The sequence below is a fragment of the Geotrypetes seraphini genome, chromosome 6, assembly GCF_902459505.1.
Source record: "Geotrypetes seraphini chromosome 6, aGeoSer1.1, whole genome shotgun sequence".
Taxonomy (NCBI): Eukaryota; Metazoa; Chordata; class Amphibia; order Gymnophiona; family Dermophiidae; genus Geotrypetes; species Geotrypetes seraphini.
Window position 1 is genome coordinate 88,012,286 of NC_047089.1, and position 6,000 is coordinate 88,018,285.

Sequence of the window (6,000 nt, forward strand, 5' to 3'; positions counted from 1 at the left end):
ATTTTCTGGCTGTGGTATAAATGGCCTTAGTGTGTGGGAGAGACCTGTGTAAGGTGTACTAAGGTCACTTTCTACCAAAGCTTAGTAAAAGGACCCCTAAACTAGCAGAAATGGCTTTATAGACGAGCCTGAACATAAGTTCCTACATGCTAACTTAACAACTCTGGCCTAACACTGGAGCCCTTAGTGCCTCTGCTGTTAATTTTTTCAGTGGTTACATGCTAATACAAATATTAGTGCATGGCCAGAAAATGAACATGTAATGTGTACAGTTGTCCTTTGTACTGTTATGTTATCACTCGTGTTCTCCACAAACAGTACTTCATAACATATTCATTTATAATTTTTACTTATTCATTGGTCTTCAGAAGTGCCGGTGATGGGTCAAAAGCACGCAAGGACAAAGGCACCCCGACAACTGAGCGCGGACAACTGAGCGCAGGACTTTATTGCGTCAAAGATATACCGTATTTTAAAGGGCTCCGATGGGGGGGGGGACCCCCCACTCTACTTAGACGGGGTGTTTGTGTGTGTGTGAACCCCCCACTCTACTTAATAGGGATCGTGCTGCCTCACACTGCCATGTTGGGGGTGTGTGGGGGCGTAACCCCCCACATTACACTGAAAACTTAACTTTTTCCTTAAAAAACAAGGAAAAAGTTAAGTTTCCAGTATAATGAGGGGGGTTACAAACCCCCCACAACGCCAACACCCCCCGTCGGAGCCCTTTAAAATATGTTTTTTCTTTGGCACGATGAAGTCTTGCGCTCAGTTGTCCGTGCTCGGTTGTCAGCGCACCTTTGTCCTTGCGCGCTTTAGACTATGAACCGAAGTGCCAGTATTAGCCAAGTGGTTTGAGTGGCCAAATACTATGTGGCAGTAGCCTCCTCATCAGACCGTTATGTTTTATATAAAGTGCTTTAGTGCTTTAGTGCTTCTATACTTCAGTGCTTGAGTAAATAAATAATCTTTCAACATCTTTTTTTCTGCATTTTCTGAGTTTTCCCTTTGTCAATAGTTATCAGGAAGGGACTTGTCATTCCGACATGTTTCACCCGGAGGCTTTATCAAGAAAAAGTCCCCTGCAATAAAATGCATTCATTAAACTCAGGGGGTGGCTATAGGAATCAGGGAGTGGCTATGGGAGCGATCCTGGCACCCTCAGTGGCAACACTTTATTTGGCAAAAATGGAGGAGACTCTGATATATAGGTTGGAAAATTTTAAGAAAGTGTTGCTCTGGAAACGTTTTCTAGATGACATCTTTTTTATATGGAAAGACACCGAGGTTTCTTTGAAGGATTTTGTGCAGGAGTTGAATACGTTGGACCCTCAAATAAAATTTACTCTTACATATAATAATCATAGTGTACACTTTTTAGACCTCACCATCATTCGGATACATGACTGTTTAAAAACTACACTGTATCGAAAACCAGTTGAGAGGAACACGCTGTTACAATTCCAAAGCCATCATCCCTATAGACTTAAATTCAATCTACCAGTGGGGCAATTCTTGAAACTAAGAAGAATTTGCACAGATGAAGAAGAGTTTGTGAAACAATCAAGAATCTTGGAGACACGCATTCGCCAGAGGGGGTACCCCAGGAAAGCAATATGGAAAGCTTTCCTGAGGGCAAAATATGCCAATCGGGATTTACTGTTAGCCCAAAAGACGCAACCCCAAGTAGAACAGCCTCAGATAGAACAAAATACCCAAGAGGATAATAGACTGGTATGTGTGTTACCATTTTATGATGGGTCATACAACTTGGTGTCTAATATGAGAAAACACTGGCATGTGTTACAAATTATCCCTGAGCTTTTTGTGGATTTCCCCACGATTGCATATAGTAGAGCTAGCAATCTGGGAGAACAACTAGCTAAACACAGGTATGATGGAGGTGATATGATACAAGAGCTAGATCAGGACGTGATGCACGTGAAATGTGGAAACTGCCAGTGGTGCACTAATACAATTGAAGGTGGGGAATGGAACCCTCCGGGAAGGGAGATTATAATCCATTCAAGAAGTAGGACAACATGTAAATCTTGTAATGTAGTATATAGCATTATCCCAGGACAAGCAGGCAGGTATTCTCACTAGTGGGTGATGTCATCCGACAGAGCCCCGATACGGACATCTTGAAAGCATGTCTTGCTTGAAGAAACTTAGAAGTTTCGAGATGCCCGCACCGCGCATGCGCCAGTGCCTTCCCGCCCGATGTACCGGGCGTGTCTCCTCAGTTCTTTTCTTTCCGCGGAGCTGAGAAGTTATCTTCAATCTGCGCTGACTGAATTTCAGTTTTTCTTTGCCTTCTTTACCCGCGTTTTGGTTTATTTCTTTGAATTTACTTTACTTTACTTTATTTTAAAAAAAAATAAATAAATAAAAAAGTTCAAAATTATTTCTTCCGGCGGTTCGGCCGGCCCGGCCTCTTGGCTGCGGCCTACCTCTTTCGACATTGCAGCGTCGATTTTCTGGCCTATGTCACGGCCAATCACCGGTTTTAAAAAGTGCAGCAAGTGCCAGCGTGCGATTTCGTTGACGGACCCGCATCGACGCTGCCTCCAGTGTCTTGGTCCGGACCACGTTCCGAAATCGTGCAGGCCTTGTTCCATGCTCACTGCGCGCTCGTTCAAGCGGCGTTGCTTACTTTGGGAGTCGATGTTCAAGATGGAGACTGCCAAGGATCTGTCTGCTTCTACATCTGCTGAGGTTTCGCCGGTCCGCTCGAAACCTGCATCGACGACTTCCGCATCCAGCATCGTGAAGCCAGCATCGTTTACACCGGCTGCGGCTTCCAGTTCCGCTGCGGCGCCTGCCTCTGTCTCTTCGGTTCAGGTACCGCCTTCCACTCTCCCTCCCGTGGTCATCAAGGTGCCCAAAGCTACTAAGCAGAAGCACTTGGCCGCGAAGGAGCGCGAAGACCGTGCAGGAGGACCCCCTTTCGGTGCGGATCCCTCCATATCGGCTTCGCTTCGATCTCTGCTGGAAGCTCAGTTTGTCGAGCTTATGCAAACTATGGGACCCCGGCTTATCGCCAACATTCAGGGTGAAGTCCGAGCACCGGTCCCTGAGGGCGGTCCGCCCCCTCCCCCTCCCCCTCGCCGTTCGATCTCGCTGCTCGACGAGGGAGATCGGCGGAGAGCGGCGGATGCATCCAGGAGGGCTTCCCTTCCTGATATGCCCCCTTTAGAGCCCATTACTCCTCCACGGCAACGGGGCGCTGGGACGGTCCCTGATATTCGGAGTCCTGGGCATACTGCATCGCAGGAAGAGTTCTTCCGCACTCCATACCAGACTTGGGTGGCGCTGCGTGAGTCCGCGTCCTTGCCACCTCTGCGATCCACCGCTTCGAGCCCCATCCATTCCTTAGAGGCTTCGGGGGATCGTGCGATGCACAGAAGTTCTCGCTCCCCATCCCGGCACCGGGAAGGGCATCGTTCTCGTCATTCATCTCGACACTCCTCACGTCATTCAGAAGTGTCTCCACAGAAAAAAATGCAACGTTTGGGATACTTGTCGTCCGATGTTTCCCAACCGGAGGGACCAGAGTATGAGGAACCATCTACCTCTTATTCTCCATGCCGGTCTCAGCTCTCCCTAGACCCGGAGGCTTCCACTTCGTCTAGTCCGTCTCGGCGGCCGGCCTTGGCGGACCAATTGTCTTTCTCATCTTTTCTCCGACAGATGGCGGATGACTTAGATGTGACTTTGGATACTGGATCTAAATATTCTAAAGAGTATTTGGATACGATGCATTTGCCTCACCCTCCGGCGGAGACTCTTCGGCTTCCTTTGCATAAATTGCTGGACCAGACTTTCATGCGCTGTTTTGAGACACCGTATTCTATCCCTGCGGTTCCCAGTAAGCTGGATGCTCGATACCGCATCGTTCACCACAAGGGGTTTGAGGGAGCTCAACTTTCTCATCAGTCTCTTCTGGTCGAGTCTTCTCTCAAGCGTTCTCACCCTTCCCAGGTCTACGCTTCTGTGCCTCCGGGCAGGGAGGGGAGAACGATGGACAAGTTTGGTAGACGAGTTTACCAAAATTCGATGATGGCGACTCGAGTGCTCAATTACAATTTTTTCTTCTCTTCCTATTTGGATTTCTTCTTGCCGGTCCTCCGCAAGTTCGTCCCTTTCATCGATGCTGAAGCTCGTTTCCAGTTTGAGGAGGTGGTAGCAACTCTGTCCCAGTTGCGGCTGCAGCTGATGCAATCCTCCTACGATGCCTTCGAGCTCTCGGCACGTGCTGCGGCCTGCTCAGTCGCCATGCGTCGCCTGGCCTGGCTTCGCACTATTGATATGGATCCGAACCTCCAAGACAGATTGGCTAATGTGCCTTGTGCGGGAGCGGATCTATTCGATGAGTCTATCGAGACTGTCACTAAAAAGCTTTCGGACCACGAGAAGTCTTTTCAATCCATTCTGCGTCCTAAGCCTAAGCCTCAACAGTCTCGTCCATCTAGACCGCCTCAAATCTACCAGAGGCGTTATCAACCCAGACAGGCTCCCCTAGCGAGACAGCCTGCGAAGAGGCAGCCTCCACAGAAGTCTCAGCAGAAGCCTCAAATGCCGGCTGCACCCAAGGCCACTCAGCCCTTTTGACTCTCTTCCAGGGAGCATAACCGACGTTCTGTCTTCCCTTGTTTTTCCCATCGGGGGTCGACTCCACCATTTTTATCATCAATGGGAGTCGATCACCTCGGACCTTTGGGTCCTTACCATCGTAAGAGAGGGATACTCTCTTCATTTCCAACGGGTCCCCCCGGACCACCCTCCAAGAGAGTATCCTTCCAACTCGATGCAGACCGCTCTTCTTCTACAGGAGGCGCAGGCTCTGCTTCGGCTTCGAGCCGTCGAGCCGGTGCCAGTAGATCAGTAAAACCGGGGGTTCTACTCCCGGTGTTTCTTGGTTCCGAAGAAGACGGGCGATCTGCGTCCCATTTTGGACCTTCGAGTCCTCAAAAAGTTTTTGGTCAAGGAGCGGTTCCGCATGCTGACCCTTGCCTCTCTCTACCCCCTACTCGAGCAAAACGATTGGTTATGCTCTCTGGATCTCAAGGAGGCCTTCACTCACATTCCGATACATCCGGCCTCCCGCAAGTTTCTCAGATTTCGGGTGGGACATCTACATCTGCAGTATCGAGTGCTTCCATTCGGCCTTTCCTCGTCTCCCAGAGTCTTCACGAAGTGTCTGGTGGTGGTGGCCGCTGCACTCCGGAACATGGGTCTCCAGGTGTTTCCATACCTCGACGACTGGCTCATCAAGGCACCGTCGGCTCCAGAGGTCATTTCGGCGACCTTGACTACAATTTCTTTTCTGCAGAGTCTGGGCTTCGAGATCAACTTCCCCAAATCACATCTTCAGCCCACTCAGTCTCTCCCCTTTATCGGGGCTGTTCTGGATACCATTCAACTTCGAGCATTCCTTCCTCCTCAACGCATGGATGCTCTCCTTCTACTCTGCCAGTCGGTGTCTTCTCGCCCGTCCATTTCGGCGAGACACATGATGGTCCTCTTGGGCCACATGGCCTCTACAGTTCATGTGACGCCTTTGGCCAGACTACATCTCAGAATTCCTCAATGGACCCTGGCATCTCAGTGGACTCAGGTGTCTGACCCGTTGTCCCGTCACATTGTCGTCACTCCTGCTCTACGGCAGTCTCTTCTCTGGTGGCTGACCTCTTCGAATCTATCCAGAGGTTTGCTGTTTCACTCTCTTCCCCATCAGAAAGTTCTCACGACCGATTCATCGAACTATGCCTGGGGGGCCCACCTGGATGGTCTGCGAACCCAGGGGTTCTGGACCACTACGGAACGACTCCATCAAATCAATCTTCTGGAGCTCAGGGCCATCTTCAATGCTCTCCAAGCTTTTCAGCATCTCCTTCACGACATGGTGGTCCTTATTCACACATACAATCAGGTCGCCATGTATTATGTCAACAAACAAGGGGGCACGGCCTCGGCCCCTCTTTGTCAGGAAGCTCT